The sequence below is a fragment of the Ornithorhynchus anatinus genome, chromosome 1 (assembly GCF_004115215.2).
Source record: "Ornithorhynchus anatinus isolate Pmale09 chromosome 1, mOrnAna1.pri.v4, whole genome shotgun sequence".
NCBI classification, from domain to species: domain Eukaryota; kingdom Metazoa; phylum Chordata; class Mammalia; order Monotremata; family Ornithorhynchidae; genus Ornithorhynchus; species Ornithorhynchus anatinus.
The window spans coordinates 50,761,487-50,783,601 of record NC_041728.1 but is presented as its reverse complement, the minus strand read 5'-3'; the positions used below and the strand labels follow the sequence as shown (position 1 = coordinate 50,783,601).

The 22,115-nt window shown below is 44.8% G+C and overlaps 1 protein-coding gene across 1 annotated transcript in view; it reads left to right on the top strand.

Annotated features, from left to right (window-relative positions):
- FOXN3 (forkhead box N3) overlaps window positions 1-22,115 on the top strand; it is a 368,264-nt gene that overhangs the window by 119,017 nt on the left and 227,132 nt on the right. The gene's annotated exons all lie outside the window — the stretch shown is intronic.

Genomic DNA, 22,115 nt, shown 5'->3' with positions numbered 1-22,115 from the left:
GTGAAACCGGCAGGTCTCGGTAACGGATAGGATGTGTGGGGTGAACGAGAGGGACGAGTCAAGGATGACACCGAGATTGCGGGCCTGAGAGACGGGAAGGATGGTCGTGCCATCGACGGTGATAGAGAAGTCTGGGAGAGGACCGGCTTTGGGAGGGAAGATGAGGAGCTCAGTCTTGCTCATGTTGAGTTTTAGGTGGCGGGCAGACATCCAGGTGGAGATGTCCCGGAGGCAGGAGGAGATGCGAGCCCGAAGGGAGGGGGAGAGGACAGGGGCGGAGATGTAGATCTGTGTGTCATCTGCGTAGAGATGGTAGTCAAAGCCGTGAGAGCGGATGAGTTCACCGAGGGAGTGAGTGTAAATGGAGAACAGAAGAGGGCCAAGAACTGACCCTTGAGGAACTCCAACAGTTAAAGGATGGGAGGGGGAGGAGGCTCCAGCGAAGGAGACCGAGAATGATCGGCCAGAGAGGTAAGAGGAGAACCAGGAGAGGACAGAGTCCATGAAGCCAAGGTGAGATAAGGTATGGAGGAGGAGGGGATGGTCGACAGTGTCAAAGGCAGCAGAGAGGTCAAGGAGGATCAGAATGGAGTAGGAGCCATTGGATTTGGCAAGAAGGAGGTCATGGGTGACCTTAGAGAAAGCAGTCTCGGTAGAGTGGAGGGGACGGAAGCCAGATTGGAGGGGGTCTAGGAGAGAATGGGAGTTAAGGAATTCTAGGCATCGATTGTAGACGACTCGTTCTAGGATTTTGGAAAGGAAGGGTAGTAGGGAGATAGGACGATAACTGGAGGGGGAAGTGGGGTCAAGAGTGTTTTTTTTTAGGATGGGGGAGACGTGGGCATGTTTGAAGGCAGAGGGGAAGGAGCCCTTGGAGATTGAGTGGTTAAAAATAGAAGTTAAGGAAGGGAGGAGGGCAGGGGCGATGGTTTTAAGAAGGTGAGAGGGAATGGGGTCCGAGGCGCAGGTGGAGGGGGTGGCACTTGCGAGGAGGGAGGAGATCTCCTCTGAGGATACTTCAGGGAAGGATGGGAAAGTAGGGGAGGGGGTTGGTGGGGGGGAGGGGAGAGGTGGAGGGGTGACTTTGGGGAGCTCAGACCTGATCGTGTTGATTTTCGTGAGGAAATAGGTGGCCAGATCATTGGGGGTGAGAGATGGGGGAGGGGGAGGAACAGGGGGCCTAAGGAGAGAGTTAAAGGTCCGGAACAATCGGCGGGGGTGACGGGCATGGGTGTCGATGAGGGAGGAGAAGAAGCTTTGCCTGGCGGAGGAGAGGGCAGAGTTAAGGCAGGAAAGGATAAATTTGAAGTGTGTGAGGTTGGCTTGGTGCTTGGACTTTCGCCAGCAGCGCTCAGCAGCTCGAGCATAGGAGCGTAGGAGGCGGACGGAGGAGGTGATCCAGGGCTGTGGGTTAGTGGAGCGAGAGCGGCGGAGGGAAAGGCGGGCGAGAGAGTCGAGATGAGTAGAGAGGGTGGAGTTTAGAGCGGAGACCTGATCGTCGAGAGTGGGAAGAGAGGACAGGGCGGCAAGGTGAGGAGAGATGCTATTGGAAAGACGGATGGGATCGAGAGAGCGGAGGTCTCTGTGGGGCAGTAGCAAAGATTTGCAGGGGGAGGGAGTGTGAGAGATGAGGCAGGTGAGAAGGTTATGGTCAGAGAGAGGGATTTCAGAGTTTTGTAAGTGACAATTCCACTTTTGATCTAAATCAGCACAGCAAAAGCTGAGCCACAAGCACCAAGATAAAATAAACTGGGATGACCCTGTGCTGACAAAAATCAACACTTTAGGAGCTGTTTTCAAGGACCTCTGATGGCAGGATGGTCACCTGACTGAGAGCTGATATTTCAGCCTTGCCCTCCTACCCTTAGTCTGTCTCAGTTGCCCTCAGAGCCCAGTCAGCCAGGCAGCAGAGTAAGTAGAGGAGTTCTGCACTCTGTCTGGAGCCAGAAAGATCATGCAAGGTAGGAGGCTGAAGCAGTTTGCTTCTGCCCTTGCTTCTGCTCTTGCTTCTGTTCCTTCAATGAAATGTGTAGGGTCTCCCACCACCCATAGCCACACAGACAAGATGGCAGCCCATGAAGAGAGACATGCCAGATGCTTGTAGTGACTTTCTTTGCTTGTTTTTTCAGTCAGTCAGTGGTGTTTATTGACCTTGTATTATGCCCAGTCTTGCAGTCTCTATTTGGGTTGAGGAGTGTTTTTGCCTTGTATCGTTTCCCTCCCTCCCTCCTTTCCCTTAGTTCTGAACCCACATGATAACTGCTTGTCTCTGTCTCTTTTCTCCTCTCCCCACCCTCCACAGAGTGGTTCAACAATCACTTTGACTGTGAAGAGTGAGAGGAATGGGAAGGTTCACGGTATTGTGGACCGAGTGGGGAGTTTGAAAAAGGAGCTCTGGTGAAGACAAATGCAAGCAAAAGTGAATATCCCATGAAGCAGACTACTGGCTACATTTTCAATTGTATGGAATCAAGTACATATACAATTGATGTTTCAGAGGCTTGGTCCAACAGAGTAGCTTCATGACTAATGTAAAAAAAATAAACCATACCCATTTTAGTCTTAGCAGTTTCCTTTTCTAAAGGGAAAAGGGACACAGGAAGGGCCAGAAAGTTTTGCCAATACCCCCAGTCAACAGTTGTCAGTCTTGGGTTTCCAAGCCAATCGAGAAGGCAGACACAGTCTTACTTGGAAAAACCAGCCCACTGTTCTCATAGCTGCAACCTTGGCTTTCTTAGTTCTTCCATGTTGAATTGCATCCGGAGTTGTAATATCACAACACTGCCCCCCCCCAATTAGTTAGCTAATGAGTCATAATGTTAGAGTTATTAAGAAACATGGAGTCTGTTAAAAAAAAAAAAAAAAATCAAGCCTACTTTTGGGTTTGCCCTGTGCAGACATGACTGAGTTTATTTGTTTACTGACTTATGTGCTACTGCATGGGCGTCTGTTGTGGTAGACAAGTTTGTAAAGAGCAAGAGCCCTGCCTTTTTCACAGGCTTTAAAGGGCTATAGCCAGTGTAAAACTGAATCACCAACACTAACCCGCGGATCCGACTCTGTCAATTAATGTTATGGTAGCTGTGTTTGTCGCAACACCAGCATAATGGGTTGGACATGAGCTAGGACAGGACACCTAAGCAGTTACTGTGGTGAACTGAAGTGAGGGGGCTACAAGCAGTGTGAGCCAAAATAGGGAGAGTCTGATGGTTGATTGTAGCTGGCAAGGAAGGAGCTGCAGGAGGCAGGACAAGCTGGACTTGCTGACTGAAGTGGGTGGCTCACCTGGGGAAAAATGACATTTTCCACCATATTCCCTGTGGCTTTACTGCATGACTTGTCCCTGTGGATTTTCAGTCAGGAAGATTTTGCACTCTGGAACCTTCCAGAGTCTTCCATTGTAAGAGAATTTGACCTTAGGTGTTTCTGATTTAGAGGGTGTGTTGCCTGACCATGTAGATTCAGGGGGGAAAGGAGTGCTGGTCAAACATCAGTCTTTTCAGACATATGGATGGCGTTTGCGATAGAAGAACAGGAAGTAAAACAACAAAGATGACCCTGATACCCAAGGAAAACACATGGGAGTGCCTGAGAATTATAGGAAATTGGAGTCCTAAGTGGGAAAGATAGTACAATAGAAGGAGAGTGGGGTACATAGGGGAGGTAGTCAGATGATGTGCATGGCACCTGGAATGCAACGATCCCAGTCTTGGCCTTGAATCCCTTTGTGCAATAATGATTAATAGCAGTTAAGTGCCTACTCTAAGTAGAGCAGTATGCTAAATCAGTCGACCAATTGCATTTATTGAGCACTTTGTATGGAGCACTGTAGTAGCACTTGGGAGAGTACAAAACAATAGAGTTGGTAGGCAAGATCCTTGCCATAAGGTGCTTTCAACATAGAGGAGACAGACATTAAAATAAATTGCAGATAGGGGAAATGGCAAAGTATAAGGAAATAAAGATAAACCCTGGGTGGCGGAGGGTGGGGTGAAGATAAAATGCTTAAGGTGATACAGATGGAAGTGTACAGGTGACACAAAAGGGAAGGTGAATGGGGAAAGGAGTACTTAGAGAAGGCCATTTGGAGGAGGATAGATTTTAGGAGGGTTTGGAAGATAATGTTGGTATTTATTAAGCGCTTAATATGTGCAGAGCACTGTTCTAAGCGCTGGGGTATACAGGGTAATTAGATTGTCCCACATGAGGCTCACAGCCTTAATCCCCATTTCACAGATGAGGTAACTGAGGCACAGAGAAGCTAAGTGACTTGCTCACAGTCACAAGATGTGAGTGTAGTGAGTGGTCTGTTGGATATGAACAGGGGAGGAAGTTCCAGGCCAGAGGGAGGATGAGAGCAAGGGGGCCGTGGCAAAATAGAGACATTAGAGCATCAAAGTGTGTAGGTTGGATTGTAGTAGGAGGTCAGCGAGTTGAGATAACAAGGGGAGAGCTTATGTGAGTGCCTTAAAGCCAATGGTAAAGAGTCTGTATGACACAGATGTGGATGGGAAAACATTGGCAGTTTTAAAGGAGTAGGGAGACATGGACTGAACTTTTTTTTAGAAAAATGATCCAGACAGCAGAGTGAAGTATGGACTGGAGTGGGGAGAGACAGGGCAGTCAGCAAGGAGGCAGACTCAATCATTCATTCATTCAATCATATTTATTGAGCACTTACTGTGTGCAGAGCACTGAACTAAGCATTTGGGGGATGCAGTATCAAGGTAGGATCTGATAAGTGCTTGGATCAGGGTGGTAGCAGTGTGGAGAAGAAAGGGTAGGCTCTAGAGATTTTACTAAGGTAGAACTCACAGGAGTTGGTGACAGATTGAAATTACAGGATGTAGTGACAGATGATTTGGGGATAATGCCAACTTTATGGGCTTGTGAGACTGGGAGGCTAGTAGGTTTTAGCTATGGGAAGGTCAGTGGGGTGATTGGGGTTTGGGTGGGAAGATGAGTTCTAAATGCTTGGGAGTATATAGGGGAATTAATAGACTTTAATTCATTCAATTGTATTTACTGAGCACTTACTGTGTACTAAGCACTTGGAAAGTACAGTGCAGCAAATAAAGAGTGACAACCGCTGCCCACAACAGGCTCACAGTTTAAAGAAGCAGCGTGGCTTAATGAAAAGAGCATCGGCTTGGGAGTCAGAGGTCGTGGGTTCTAATCCCAGCTCCTCCACTTATCAGCTGTGTGACTTTGGGCAAATCACTTAACTTCTCTGTGCTTCAGTTACCTCATCTGTAAAATAGGGATTAAGACTGTGAGCCCTGAATGGAACAACCTGATTACCTTGTATTTACCCCAGCACTTAGAACAGTGCTTGGCACATAGTAAGCACTTAACAAATACCATTATTATTATTATTATTATTATTAAGGTGTGGGGGGAGACAGACATCAATACAAGCAAACAGGCATCAATATAAATAAATAGAAGTATCGATATATGTATATATAAGTGCCATGGGGTGAGGAGAAGGGGGATGAGCAAAGGGAGCGAGTCAGGGTGACATGGAAGGGAGTGGGAGTTGAGGAAAAGTGGGCTTAGCCTGGTAAGATTTGATCTCTACACTTAAGGAGTTTACAGTCTAATGGGAGAGACAGGCACTAAAATTTAGTTAGGGGGATGCAACACAGTATAAAGATATGTACATAGTATGTTAGTAATGTTGGCATTTAATAAGCACTATGTGCCAAGCAATGTGCTAAGTGCTGGGGTAGATGCAAGGTAATCACGTTAGAAAGTCCCTCTCCTTCTCAGGGTTCACATTGTAAGAGGTAGGGAGAACACCACTAGCTTGTAATTCTGCAGTTTCCCTCTGAAAATAGGGCTGGTCAAACCTACTTCGTACAGGTAGAGAATACATCAGTTAACGTACTGAAAAGATTGTTCCTAGTGAATAATTCTGGTATTAGACAGGTCCTTAGCTCGTCGTGGGCAGGGAATGTCTATCAACTGTTATAATAATAATGTTGGTATTTAAGTGCTTACTATGTGCAGAGCACTGTTCTAAGCGCTGAGGTAGATACAGGGTCATCAGGTTGTCCCACGTGAGGCTCACAGTTAATCCCCATTTTACAGATGAGGTAACTGAGGCACAGAGAAGTTGAGTGACTTGCCTACAGTCACACAGCTGACAAGTAGCAGAGTTGGAATTCGAACCCATGACCTCTGACTCCCAAGCCTGGGCTCTTTCCACTGAGCCACGCTGCTTCTCTGTACTGTCCCAGTGTTTAATTCAGTGTTCTGTGCACAATTAGCACTCAATCAATATGACTGATTTTAAGAGTAGATTCCCAAGACAGTGATGCCTTCATTAATAACTATCTCCCTCCCCATGAATCATACTTTCTGGGAAAGAAAGAAAAAAAAAGGATTATGGAGAACAGAGGTGGGGCCCCAGAAAAGCAATGCAGTAAGTCATTTCCCACTGTTATCTGGATCTCCCAACTATATTATGCTATTCTATTTTCAATTACACAATATCTGGAATGGTTTAATTTGGATTATTTTTCTAAGAAGTGCTGAGCAATCAAAGGCCTTGCATGATATTGTTGTGACAGATAAAGAGCTAGTATTGATGAAGACTTAATATTTACTCCAAATGGTCAAGGACACCAAAGTAATGTCCAGAGGGCATGACTGAGGAATAAACTCCTTACCTCATTTCACTTACTTTGAGGATCCTTTGGGTGGATTTGAAACAGGTTTCTAAGAGGAGTATTAGAAGTGTTTTCAAGGTTCCCAGGCCTGTTCTTCCAAAAGAAGAACCTCCTTGGCAATTGGTAGCAAAAATGTATCGGCACTTGGATCTGTGAACTTGGGACATTTGCTATTCACTGCACTCACTACCCCACAGCACTTGTGTACGTATCTTTAAATCATATATGTTGTTTATTCATATTAATGTCTGTCTCCCATTCTAGACTGTAAGCTCATTAGGGGCAGGGAACGTGTCTGTTGATTCTGCTTTATTGTACTCTCCCAAGTCCTTAATATAGTGCTCTATATTGAGCACTCAATAAATATCACTGACTGATTTGGAACATTTGTCTAAATGAATATCAAGAAAGGACTGTAGAATATAATCATTCAATGAAGGTAGTGGGCTTAACCCCTAGAGCCCTTGTTAGAAGCACATGTTGCCATAAGGTGACCTAGAGCAAAGTGCAGCCTTGCTCCATGTCAAGGGCAACTTGAAAATTTTGCCAGCCAGGCAGAAAAGAACACCCATTTGGTTCAGTATAATGCCAGCATCATCTCTTGAAGGTGGCCTGGTTTGGGGACATATTTACCAAAGCTAACAGTGAGCCTACCTGACCCACCATGTGTTCCAGCAGTAAATGCAACCACCATCTCTTTAGTTATATCAACTAGATTAAGTAAAAATAGTCACCAAGTGAAAACGGGCTCCACAGGAGCAGCAGAGAGGAGCAGCACCCCCTCCTTTGCAATTCCCAATTCCTCCCTACACCCCCATATGCCAGGATGATGGGGAGGAGCAGTAAGCCCCACCTTGCATATGTGATGTGTGCACAGGGAGAGCCGTCTGCATGGGAAGGAGGAAGTGGAAAATGTGTCCAGGAATACTTTAGAAGCCACCAAGCAGTGTGGCCTAGTGGGTCAGAAGGACCTGGGTTCTAATCGCAGTTCTGCCACTTGCCTGCTGTTACCTTGGGCAAGTCACTTGACTTCTCTGGAACTCAGTTACCTCATCTGTAAAATGGGGATTAAGACTATGAGCCCCATGTGGGACAGGGACTGTGTCCAACGTGATTAGCTTGTATCTACCCCAGTGATTAGAACAGTGACTGGCACATAGTAAGTGCTTAACAAATGACATTAAAAAAAAAAAAAGAAAAACATGCACATTTTCCAGCTCTGTTCTCCACCTCTCTGCAGCACCTTGTTCCTGGCTGTGACCTGAGCAACTGTAGCAATGAGCCATCCCCAGGTAACCATCCTCTCTCTAACCAGGTTGGAGGGAGAATATTTAGAGAACAGTTTCTGTGGCTCAGTGACACCGGGTCACAGTGAGCCCTGCAGGGTTGTTCCTCGTTGCAGTGCAGTTAGAGGAAATCCAGTGACAATATTTTGTTTGGAAAAGTATCATAGTGCGTGAAACATCTCTTTATCCTTCTTGGTGTAATTTGTTCCACTTGGAAGACTAGCTCAAGGATGGAGCTGGAGCAACAAGCTCAACGCCAGAAGAGCTGAGACATATTTTGGGGGTGATGTACTTAAACGCTGGAGATGTCCCCGGCAGTGAGCAGCTTGGAAAGCATCCTGCTATCTGAGTCATGCAAGAGCACCAGGGGGCTACAAAGGGAACTGTTGCATTGCCTGAGGGTTCAACATTTTATCTGCATTTGTGTGTGACTATGTGGAGGTCTGTTTCACTGGAGCTTTAGGAGTGAAAGGCACAGGGAAGGGAATGGGAAATTGGTTCTGAATGCAACTTTCAAATTTGTAACCAGTCATTTCTTAAAGAGTTTTAATAGTGTTTGTTTTAAAAATTCAGTTTTTCCTCTTCCTTCTGCCAGTTACCATAGCTTGTTTTTATTAAGACACTGTCAATTTCCTCAGGCAAAACTGACATCACTGTTAGTTGTCCCAAGGAAAATCAGGAGCAGGGTGTGGGTAGACAGCAGCAGCAGGAAGCTCCCAGATTTCCCACCAATGAACTGTGAGGTGAACTCTGCTTGTTAGACAGGTTACTGGGGCAGGACATGTGACCCTGTTGCAAAGCTGCGTTTTGCCAACACCTTTCAGCTAGGCGAGGCCCAGGAATCTAGTCAGGCGGAGATTGCCTGATAAGTTGAGGCTTGTTTGTTGAGATGGTGTGTCTTTACTTTAGGTCGTAATACTTTTGTAAAATCCCTTGCGTAGGGGGCAAGATGGTCTCTAAACAGGGCATTGAGACTTGTAAAATGAAGATCTCTCTAATACAGGACGTTGGGAAGAAATGATTTATTTTAAAGTCTTGAAGGCAAATCAGATTGTTGTCGGTAGGTGGCAAAATCCTCTACAAAACCTGAAAGAAGCCTTTTTCGCTCTTAAAAATAACATTGCATTTCTGAGAACAGTCATGGCTAGAGAAATCTTTGGTTTCTGTTCAAAAAACTGTGGTAACAGTATGAAGGATATTTATTAAATGTGTCTGGTGGGTTGCGGGGGGGGGGGGGGGGACCCACTAAAGTAAAATGCCCAATCTTAATTCCTTCTTGGTTCAGATTTCTTCACAAGCGTCTTGCAGATTTCTAGAGTTTGGAGACCAATTAAGATCTTCTGCAGTCAAAAGAGGCATCCAAGACTACAACTCAACTTCAAAATTGCCTTATTTCATTATATCTACGTGTGGATACTTAGTATTGTTGATTTTGGATGCTACATGACCTTGAAAGCTTTCCGAAGGTGTTAAAATATGTATTTTCAATTGGGCTGACCAAGACTACCTTTCTGGGGTACTTATAAAATGTGTTATTTAATTAACTTGAAACTCTGACGATCTTAGAAATAGGTCCCAAGTTAAATGTTTCACAGACTACTTACAGAAACAGTCATCATGCCTTTGTGACAACAGCATATTATTTATGAAAACAAGAGAGTCTAAATGCTTTTTGTATGTTAAACAGGAAACCGAAAGTAATCTTCAACAATGTGATGGTTTCTCAATAAATCTGCTCCTGTTTATTAGTGCATAGAAATATAAATGAAACTTTCCTCCTTTTTATTTTGTTTCAGATAGTAAGTATTCATGGAAATCTAAATAACAACATGACCTATAGAGGCAGGTTGGATTGGGTTGTTTTGAAGCAAAGATTTTCTGCAACAGCAAAAGGAGTTTCAGAATCAAAGCAAGAGCATCTCAAATAGAAAATAATTTTGCATTTTGGTTTTTCCTTTGTTCAGTGGAGCTATTCCTGCACCATGTGCATGTGTGTGTGTGTGTTTGTGTGTGTATTCTTTCTGACGACTTGGGTTTCATTCTACGGTCAGCCTTCAATTTCCAAAGATTATAATTTGCAACTATTTATAGGGCTTCATGATTGCTTGTAATAACTAATGGAAAAAACTCAACCACGTAATAAATGTGTAACAGCTGGGTCTGCTTAAACTTGATTAAAGGCAGCAAAAAAAAAAATAAACAGAAGAATGAATGTGACAATAGAGCACAGGCAAGTACTATCTCTTGTTGTGAAAAAGTTTTCCAGATATAACTTGGTCTATCAAGAGGCTGAAGATCTCTGTGTTGCAAGTTTACTTGGCTGTTTGTCTTGAGTGGGATCAGTGTTGTAGTGAATAATTTATAGCCGGCATGAATGAGCTCATTAGTCACCTTTTCAGACTTTAAATGAGTTTTGTGGTTGTCATTACATGAGCCTTCTGTTCAGCTGCTCAGTAAAATGACAGTTTGGCAGTTGGCTGCCTTGTAGCAGGGCAGTCTGCATCCTTTCAGATGTGTCTGCTTTTGTGTTCTCCTTAAACCCTCCTTTTATGACCCTATGCTGGTCCAGTAACTCTCCCATTTTAGATGCTTTTTCCTACCTCAAGTTCAAGTGGAACGTTTCTGAAAAATCTTGAGAATCCTCTCTTGGCCAGGGAGGTTGGAGGCATGGAGTCAGCATCCCTAGCATTCCCAGGGTCCCAAAGCTATTTATTTCTTTTGCAGGGTGGCAGAGGTTGTATCTTGATGAGTTTCATCAGAACTACTCTGGCAGTTTTAAAGAAACATCCACCCATATAGGCAGTTGAGAAGAGCAGCCTAGAGGTGCGTGGTGTGAGATTGGATAGTAAATTAGTATGTTTGAACATTGCTAAAACTAGGAAAGTGTGTGTGTGTGTGTGTGTGTGTGTGTGTGTAGGAAAAACTTGTTTATAAGCCAGCAAGGCCAAGTGACTGAAGCCCAAGGAAAAATAGAGAGTGAAGCAATTCCTTTCCAAGGATGGTTCTGCCTAAAGGCAGAAGAATGGGTAGATGACCTATTATTAAAGCCCCTAACCCTACATCATTCAGGCCAAATCTCTCCCATCCATCTTGTTCTTTTGCCTAAGTCATCTATGTAAACCAGGTTTTTGGTTTTAATAGGACTGGTGGGGGCCTCCATCTTTTGTGCTTTGTTAACCATGGAGACTTGGCCTAAAGGCAAAATAGAAATGGGCCACCCAGAAGATGGTACCCATGAAGTAAGCACCAATATGGAGATGGTTTTGTAGGCATCTAACACCAGGGTCAAAGAGGTCTGGCCTCTGGTTATCCTTCACTAGTCTCCTTGACCCTCCTCACTCTGGTCCCAAACCAGATCATTATGGGATCCTTCATCACAAGGGTGAAAGGCGGAAGGCAGAACCAGATGAACTGGAACCTTCTGGGCTTCTCCACATGTGGGCCAAAACCAGGACAATTTGGCCCTTGTGACAGACATCTAATCGGTCCCACTTGGCAGTTGGCCCCACTACTCGGAAGCAAATGGAAGATGTGTGTTATACCACGAAGGAAACTGCCCTTATTAAATAAAATAGATGCAGCATTGCTTTAGGACCAAGTCTGTAAAACCATTCCATAAGAACCTTTTGAATGTAGAACTGCACCCGCATATATCAGACTTGACATGTATTTGGCTTCTTTACCTTTCTTTAGCAGTTTTCCTTTTTCTCAGTGTGAGCGCCGAATATTAGATGCATTTGTAATTTGGAAATTTGGGAACAATTTTGCTTACTCTGGATTTCTGAAATCAACAGAGGTAGAGGGAGGATGTCTGTGGGCTTTCTTCCCAAATTTTCCTGATTAGGATACATTCTAGGCCACTAGTTTAGTAACTTGGTGGAGGATATTTGACCTTAATCTCCACGGAGTACCGCCTATAACCTGTAAGCTTAAGGCTATGTCGTAGAGTAACATGAGTTCATTATATGTTGATGTACCAAATAAAGAGAATTGTTAACATGTTTTCCAGTTCAGTACAGTAGGGAAAAGTCTGGGCAAAGTTGGTTCAATTAAGTATTATTTTCCAGAGACCTTAATAAAAGAAAGGACTTTAAACTTTCCTTTACAGAAAAATTTTATTTTTAGGAATCAATTGATTTATCACACTCCTCTCCAAAAACATACAGAGAAATTCTCTGGCAGGCTTCACAGTAGAGCCCAGGAGACTGGTATTTGCTTTACTAAGTGAAAAAAAGCAATAAAAGCTCCAGAAAGATGGAAAACAAAAAAGTTGGTGTCATTCCTTTCCTTTGACAAATCTGTATGTTTGACTAGAGGAAAAGTTTGTGGGTGAAAGACTTTGGAAAAAACAGATTAGTTCTTTTCCCTTAATTTCACATTTCAGTGACGTAAAAAGTGATATAGATGAGACTATGAGTTAGATTTTGATTTTTCAAATCACTGGAAAAAAGGGATCCCAAATGTTTATCCAAAAAACCTCTTGGCTCCATTTCCCAGTCTCGTGTTATTCTCCCACTGGAAATTCTTTCCCCCAGGCTCTATGTTCACCCCCAGATCAAGATATCTCTTCAGGATGCCAAGTGTCTCGCTAGCCACACTCATTCTAAATCCCACCTTTTACATGGGTAGTGATGCCGTAGGGGGTAGCTAGCCCTTGAGCAGATGTTCCGTGCCTGCACAGAGAAAGGTGCTAGTGGGGCAGGCTGGGGTCATGGCAGGCGTGGAGAGGAACTCTCCCCACATAGATTGGAGTTTAGCCTTGTTTGCAATCAGTCAACAAGTGTCTATTAAATAGGGTGGGGATGGTACCTCGGACCCTGTTTTATGCTCAATTACATTAAAGAAGCAGCATGGCATATGGTAGAAGTGACATAGCGTAGAGGATAGAACATGGGCCTCGGAGTCAGAAGGTCATGGGTTCTAATCCTAGCTCTGCCACTTGTCTGCTGTGTAACCCCGGGCAAGGCATTTCACTTCTCTGAGCCTCAGTTACCTCATATGTAAAATGGGGATTGAGACTGTGAGCCCCATTTGGGGCATCTAGACTGGGAGCAGGGATTGTCTCTCTTTGTTGCTGAATTGTACTTTCCAAGCGCTTAGTACAGTGCTCTGCACACAGTAAGCATTCAATACATAGGACTGAATGAATGACAAGGACTGTGTCGTCTTATTTGCTTGGGTTCACCCCAGCACTTAATACAGTGCCTGGCACATAGTAAGCGCTTAACAAATACCATAATTATGAGAAGCAGCATGGTGTAATGGATAGAGCATGGGAGTCAGAAGGTCATGGGTTCTAATCCCAGCTCTATCACTTCATTCATTCAATAGTATTTATTGAGCACTTACTTTGTGCAGAGCACTGTACTGAGCGCTTGGAATGTACAATTTGGCAACAGATAGAGACAATCCCTGCCCAGTGACAGGCTCACGGGAGAAGCAGCGTGGCTCAGTGGAAAGAGCACGGGCTTTGGAGTCAGGGCTCATGAGTTTGAATCCCAGCTCTGCTACTTGTCGGCTGTGTGACTGTGGGCGAGTCACTTCACTTCTCTGCGCCTCAGTTCCCTCATCTGTAAAATGGGGATTAAGACTGTGAGCCCCACGTGGGACAACCTGATTCCCCTATGTCTACCCCAGCGCTTAGAACAGTGCTCGGCACATAGTAAGCGCTTAACAAATACCAACATTATTATTATTATTATTATTAAACCGGGGACACAGACAGCAAAGCAAAACAGAACAAAACAAGACATCAATCAAGATAAATAGAATCAAGGAGATATACACCTCATTAACAAAATAAATAGGGTAATGTATACAAATGAGCACAGTGGGGAGGGGAAGGGGAAGAGGAGAGGGTGGGGGGAGTAGAGGTGAAGGGGGGGCTCAGTCTGGGAAGGCCTCCTGGAGGAGGTGAGCTCTCAGTAGGGGAAGTGGGAAAGAGAGTTTGGCAGAGGTGAGGAGGGAGGGCATTCCAGGACACTGGTAGGACGTGGGCCAGGGGTTGATGGCAGGATAGGCGTGAATGGGGGATCGTGAGGAGGTGAGCGGCAGAGAAGCGGAGTATACAGGGTGGGCAGTAGAAAGAGAGAAGGGAGGTGAGGTATGAGGGGGCAAAGTGATGGAGAGCTTTGAAGACAAGAGTAAAGAGTTTTTGTTTCCTGCAAAGGTTGATAAGCAACCACTGGAGGTTTTTGAGGAGGAGAATAACTGCCCAGAGCGTTTCTGAAGGAAGATGATCCAGGCAGCGGAATGAAGAATAGACTGGAGTGGGGAGAGACAGGAGGAAGGGAGATCCAAGAGGAGGCTGACACAATAATCCAGTTGGGATATTCTGAGAGCTTGTACCAGCAGGGTAGCAGTTTGGATGGAGAGGGAAAGGCAGATCTTGGCGATATTGTGAAGGGGACACTGGCAGGTGTTGCTGACAGATTGGATGTGTGGGGTGAATGAGAGCAGAGTCGGGGACGACACTAAAGTTATGGGCCTGTGAGACAGGAAGTATGGTAGTGCCATCCACAGTGACAGGGAAGTCGGGGAGAGGACACGGTTTGGGAGGGAAGATAAGGAGCTCAGTTTTAGACATGTTGAGTTTTAGGTGGCGGGCAGACATCCTGGTGGAGACATCCTGGAGGCAGGAGGAGATACGAGCCTGAAGGGAGGGGGAGAGAACGGGAGGAGATTTGGATTTGGGTGTCATCTGCGTAGAGATGATAGTTGAAGCTGTGGGAGCGAATGAGTTCACCAAGGGAGTAAGTAAAGATGGAGAACAGAAGAGGGCCAAGAACTGACCCTTGAGGAACCCCTACAGTTAGTGGATGGGAGGGCGAGGAGGAGCCTGTGAAGGAGAATGAGAATGAATGGCCAGAAAGATGAGGACCAGGAGAGGATGGAGTCCGTGAAGCCAAGGTGAGATAAAGTGTGGAGGAGAAGGGGATGGCCTACAGTGTCAAAGGCAGCTGAAAGGTTGAGGAGGATTAGGATAGAGTAGGAGCCATTGGATTTGGCAAGAAGGAGGTCATGGGTGACCTTTGAGAGGGCAGTTTCGGTGGAGTGGAGGGGATGGAAGCCAGATTGGAGGGGGTTCAGGAGAGAGTTGGAGTTGAGGAATTCAAGGTAGTGAATGTAGATGACTTGTTCTAAGAGTTTGGAAAGGAAGGGTAGGAGGGAGATAGGATGATAAGTGGAAGGGCAAGTGGGATCGAGAGAGGATTCTTTTAGGATGGGGGAGACATGGGCAAGTTTGAAGGCAGAGGGGAAGAAGCCATTGGAGGGTGAGTGGTTAAAGATAAAAGTTAGGAAGGGGAGGAGGAAAGGGGTGATTAGTTTTTATAAGGTGAGCAGGAATGGGGTCTGAAGCACAGGTGGAGGGGGTGGCACTTGCGAGGAGGGAGGAGATCCCCTCTGAGGATGCCGCAGAGAAGGAAGGGGAAGGAGGCGAGAGGATTGGGAGCGGGGGGGAAGGAGAAGGGGGATGGGTGACTTTGGGGAGCTCAGACCTGACAGTCTTAATTTTCGTTGTCTGCTGTAACCTTGGGCAAATCATTTAACTTAGAAGCAGATGACTTAGTGGCAAGAGCATGGGCTTGGGAGCCAGACGATGTGGGTTCTCTGCCATCTGTCTGCTATATGACCTTGGGCAAGACACTTAATTTCTCTGTGCCTCAGTTACCTCATCTGTAAAATGGGGAATAAAACTGTGAGCCCCACGTGGGACAACCTGATTACCTTGTATTAACGCTAGCACTTAGAACAGTGCTTGGTACATAGTAAGTGCTTAACTAATACCATAATTATTACTATTATTCCCTATGCCTCAGTTACCTCATATGCAAAAAATGGGGATTAAGAGTGTGAGCCCAATGTGGGACAGAGACTGTGTCCAACGTGGATAACTTGTATCTACCCCAGTGCTTAAAACAGTGCTTGGCACATAGTAAGTGCTTAACAAGTACCATTATTATTATTGATAATAAAAATGAGCATAGTGAGCTCTTTGAGAACCGAGGCTCTCTAATGTAGGAGGCATGACAAATATGCAGATATAATACATATACAATGTACAAAGAGATACAATAATCCCCAAAATTATAGAGAAATGAGTGTTCATGAACTGGACTACTGAGTTGGAGAATTGATAAAGTTAATTTAGGAAAGCTTTCTGGCAGAGATTGGTCCCGAACTATGGTTCAAAAGCATGAGAAGGACTTGGGGTGGTAGAGTATCAAATGTTCTTGCAGTTTGGTTCATAAGGGCACATGTCGGGACATTAGTGAGAAATCATGAGTTATGATGAAAGTTCTATGCTTATCATATTGGGATTCTGAGCCAAACCACCTCACTAAAATAGGTTCTCTAATGTGAAGTTTTGTGCTTATCTTACTAAATGTCTTTCCAGTGTACTCAAGACACCAGTGCTTCAGAATGGGATAATTTTGCCCCCACCGATTGGTGAAACTTTGAAGCCTGTTTAAACAAACTTTGCAGAATAAAATTTTTACATAAATCCCTATTTTGTGGGATTCTCACATTCCCCAGCCCATGAGACTCTGAGGTGTACTTAAATGAAATGATAAACTCCCTTCACAACTATTAGAGGGGGAAAGTGGAGGTCTACCACCTACCAGAAGAAACATGTTTGCAATATAGCCACAATTATCATTTTCATCCCTGCCCCCACACTTCTAGCCAGGAACCTCTAGGAAAAAGTCCTCCAGTTCCTCCTCCTCAGAGAAGAGGAAACTCTTCTTTGGTTGAGCGATTGGGTCCTACACTAAAGAGTTACTCCTCAAGATGGAGCCTAACGAGGTGGGAGAGGGGAGGGGAATGGACAGTAGCAGGGGACCCAAGCAGCTGGTGGATGGTGACCTGAAGAGATTGTGGAAACAAGGAAGGCAGAAGGAGCATTGTAAAGAGACAAAGAAGAAAACCTCAAATGACAGGGTATTGTCGAATATTGCTGAGATACAGCAGGAGCCAACAGACCAGCATGGTGTGTGGCAATTATGCACAGAGTCAGCGCTATAAATACTATTTATCATTTGAAATTGGGACTAGGGTGGCTCTTTGAAAGCAGAGATTTTGGGAAGATCATGATAGCAAGAAGCAGATTTGAAAACTGCAAATAGTATAAGGCCCCACTACAAGAGGGCTATGCTTGTGGGTGGGTGGTATGTGGATGGTATGCAAGGGACTAGGTCTTCACCACTACAGTCACACACATGGTTAAAATCTCAGTCAGTAGCACTGTCTTTACAAGCAGAGGGGCCTACTGGAAAGAGAATATAACCAGAAGTCAGAAGGTGAGGGTTTTAATCCCAGCCTCAACACTTGCCTGATATGTACCCACGGGCAAATCATTTAATTTCTTTGTGCCTCAGCTTCCTCATCTGTAAAATAGGGATTAAATTTCTGTTTGTTTTCAATGGTGTTTGTTAAGCACTTACTACTATGTGCCAGACATTCATTCACTCATTCAATCGTATTTATGAGTGCTTACTATGTGCAGAGCACTGTACTAAGCACCTGGAATGTACAATTTGGCAACAAATAAAGACAACACTGTATTAAGTCCCGGGGTAGCTACAAGATAATCAGCTTGGTCCCATAGTCCATGTCGAACATGGGGCTCACATCTTAAACCTTATTTTACAGGTGAGGTGGTAGGCCCAGAAAAGTTACGTGACTTGCCCCAGATAACATAGCAGGCATGTGGAGGAGCCAGGATTAGAACCCAGGTGCTCTGACTCCCAGGACTGTGCTCTTTCCACTAGGCCACATTGCTTCCATGCGATTCTCTCCCTCTTAGCCATGAGTCATATTTGGGACAGGAACTGTGGTTGATTTGATCTACCCAGTACTTAGTAAGTGCTTGATACATAGTGAGTACTATACTGTAAGCTTGTTGTGGACAGGGAATGTGTCTGTTTATTGTTATGCTGTACTCACCCAAGTGCTAAGTACAGTACTCTGCACACAATAAGTACTCAGTAAATATGACTGAATGAAATGAACGAATGCTTAACACAGATGATTATTATAATGTTCATCATTATTAATAAGCAAAGAGGATGGCTTAGTGGTTAGATCATGGGCCTGGGAATCAAAAGGACCTGGGTTCTAATTCCGGATCTGCCGGTTGTCCGCTCTGTGACCTTGGGCAAGTCACTTCACTTCTCTGTGCCTCAGTTACCTCATCTGTCAAATAGGGATTAAGACCGTGAACCCCATTTGGGGCATGGACTGTGTGCAACCTCAGTAGCTTATATGTACTCCACGACTTAATACAGTGTCTAGCATATAATATGCGCTTAACAAATACCCTAAGAAAAATACCATATGAAAAGGAAGTGAGATCTCTTTGTTTGCAGTCTGGGATCCCTTCTGCACTGTATTGAGTTGAACTGTCGGGAAGCTGTACAGTCAGTCCCTTTCATCTTCCTTTGCAGGATTTCAGAAAACCCAAGGAGAGAAAATGTGAGAGGGTGAGAGGGTCATAGGAAAGAATAAGGATAGGGTGGGGAGGGAAAGACTGTCAGAAGTAAGTTGAAGGGAAGGAAGGACACCAGTGAAAATTCAGTGGAATCTCAGAACAGCCAACAGTCTATCTATCCATAGTAGATATAATAATAACTAATTGTGGTATTTAAGTGCTTACTTTGTGCCAGGCACTAAGTCCCGGGATAGATACAAAGTAATCAAGTTAGACACAGTCCTGTGCCACATGGGGCTCACAGCGTGGCTCATTGGAAAGAGCACGGGCTTTGGAGTCAGGGCTCATGAGTTCGAATCCCAGCTCTGCCACTTGTCAGCTGTGTGACTGTGGGCAAGTCACTTAACTTCTCTGTGCCTCAGTTCCCTCATCTGTAAAATGGGGATGAAGACTGTGAGCCCCTCATGGGACAACCTGATTCCCCTGTGTCTACCCCAGCGTTTAGAACAGTTCTTGGCACATAGTAAGCGCTTAACAAATACCAACATTATTATTATTATTAATCCCCATTTTACAGATGAGGTAATGGAAGTATGGAGAAGTTACGTGACTTCCCCAAAGTCACAAAGCAGACAAGTGGTTAGGGGACTAGAACCCAGGACTTTCTAACTCCCAGGCCCATTCTCTATCCACTAGGCAGTGCTGCTTCTCTATTGGATAGGGATGGAAAGACCCAGAAACACAGAGGAGAGCGGTGAAAGAGTGGCTAGCAACACAAACAAGAAAAAGATGAAGAGTATGTTGGTCATGGGCTGAGCTGCTCAGGTACCAACCCCAGGCAGAAACCACGCAGGTTGCCAGGTTCTCTCACGTCTCCCCAAATACCTGCAGAATCAGATTCACTGACCCTGAACATTCATTCCCATGGCTTGCAAGACCTGGGTTGTGATTCAGTAACTTCCAGAAGGGAGGAATGCCTGAACCCCACTATGCCTATACTCAGAACAAAAGGAATGGGACTGTCTGTTTCCACTCTGTCTCCAGCAGAATATTTCACAGGCTTGGCCTCTTGGGATGCAGTAGTTGAATTGACAGCTTGACAACTGTAATTGACAAGCAAAAAAAAAAAGTCAACACCCAAAAGTCTTGCCCCAGCTCTTCCCCACTTTCCACCAGTTAGAATCTTTGTTCCCTTTTCCACTTGCTTTCCCTTTGGCTTTCTTCTCACCTTGGGAAGATCTAACAAGCCTTTCCCAGGCACCTCCCATCAGACGCATTCCCACCCACACCCAACCTGTTCAACTAAAGGAAAACCCCTAGGGGAGAAAGAGGAAGGCTGAAACCTGCTGCCTTGGTGTAGGACTGACTGAAACTGATCCTTCTATGTTGTTGGGATTAGGGTGGAGCAGAATTTGGGCTGTGAATCTAAATCATTTCCTCTTCCGACCCTATAAGGAAGAAAAATATTAGGAAAACATGAGGGCAGGGAAGATGGGGGAGACTGAGGTTTAGAAGAGCAAGGGTATGATAGGAATAACCACCAGACAGGCTGCAAGGAGAGTCACAAAAATCAAACAATTGCATTTACTGAGTACTTACTGTGTGCAGAGCACTGAACTAAGCCCTTGGGAGAGTACAATACATCAGAACCCACAAAGAACTCATAGTCTAAGAGATGAGCTCACAGTCTGGAGATGAGTTTGAAAAGAACCATGTATTTGCCATAGGAAAAAGAAAACCTTAGTTTGTAACAAAATCAATCTTTAGTATTTACTGACCACTTAACCATGTGCAGAGCACTGTGCTAAGCGCTTGAGAGAGTATTCATCTCACAGACTCAAGGCAACCTTGCTCCCAAATAGGACTGAACCTAAGAGCTCAAAGAGCTAGATTTGCACTTTATTATTAAAAATAGGCAAGGAAGGGGATTCCAGGATCCAGAAGGGTCCTATAACAACCAGCATCTTAGAAGCCTCACAATCAAGTTCTTCCTTATGTCTAATCCTCTGCCTTTTCTATTGTGACAAAACAAGGAAAGAAAGAAAAGAAAGAAATCAATAAATAAATGTGAACAAAAGGTAGAACCACAGAGAGCAAGTGGTGACACAGAGTTTGCAAACTATACAGCTTTCCTTTTACTCCTTTGATTGGTCTAGAGTTTGATGTTTAAGTTTTTGCAGAAGACTCAGGAAGGATGGTGATTGGTTTAGAACCTGGAGGCTCAAGGTCTCTGACATGCTCTTGAACCTGGTAGCTGTTTTTTTCTTTCTAAATTTTAAGGCATAGAAAAGGGAGTGGGGGAAGAGAACAGTGCCTATAAATTAGAAGGATAGTAAAGAGGCAGCTAGGTATGTCAGTCAGCAGCTAGGGATCAGAGAGTAAACGATGTTGCTCACTCTTCTCCAAACCAGGAGTCCTGAAAGTAAGAGGTGAAGATGGTTGAAAAGTAATGGCAAATGGGACTTTATTTCACGGCTGGCCTTGTATTCTAGAGTCCCATTTTCTAAGGATACCGTGATTTTAATAATTGGGACTGTCTTGGTTGTCAGTTGCTTTATCATGCTTCTTTCCGGGTTTTTTTTTTTTCCCCCTCTCCTTTTGGGAGACTTTCCCTCTCGGGTAGACTGAGTGTTTCTGTTCACCTTTACCTGTAGTTGGGATGAAAACACCATTAGAGGATTTACTACCATCTTGTGGCACTGTAGGGTGTTATGTATGGGAATCTTTCCCCACCTTTTTAGGGAATGATTTTATTTTATTTTCTAAAAAGTTCCTTCTGGGCTAAGACATCATTAGGGGTGGTTCTATGTTTAGACACTGATGACCCAGAATTCTGAAAAATGCAGGGAACGTGTCTACCAATTCTGCTATGGTGTACTCTCCCAAGTGCTTAGTACAGTGATCTGCACACAGTAAACGTGATCAGTGAATACGATTGATTAGAAAGCAGTCTTGGGTTTCCTCTGCTCGCTATCTCCCAACTATCCTGTGCCCTTTAAAGAAATACAGAGAGTTCCAAAGGACTTCCCATATCTTCCCCACTTCCCAACACGCACACACTCACTCACTCGGCTAGGAGAATCAAATCTCTAGTTTCTCAGTAACTTTGGAGGCATTTGTTATCCCCCCACCTCCTCTCAAAACACAGGAGTGGTAGAATGGGAAACGCTCTCTGCAAAGAGGAACAACCGACTTAGAGTCGGCTGCCTGCGCAGACTTGTGGCAAGTCAAGGGCATATGATTTCTCCCCCCCGATCTCCCACGGGTACTCACTTCGGCTCCCTCTTCCCTGGTTTATGAGTTTGAAGACTGGCTCGAAGAGAGACAGTTTAGTTTTAAATCCGCCGAATGCATCAGTTCCCCCGAGATCGGCTGTAGTGACGGAGAGTTAGTTTGTGTGGGTGGAGTTCGGAATTGGTAATTGGGTTTGTGCTCCACACAAAATGGCCAGGAGATAAAAATTTGAGCTCACGGCCTAGAAGTCTGCAAGGGTGTCGAAAACAAACAATTGCAGGGCCGGCTCGGCGGTGGCTCTAACAGCCGCCTTTCACGCTTTACAATGCCTATTGTTTTCCTCCTTGAATTTGGATCAGCGTCTGTCCCCGAACTGCAGACGAGCAAGACCGCAGTTTTCAGTTGGGGTTTTACTCCGAGGAGGGAAAGGAGGGGGCGAGGGGGGAAGAAAAAAAAAAATGGAAGGGCCTTGGGAGTTATGATAGGAAT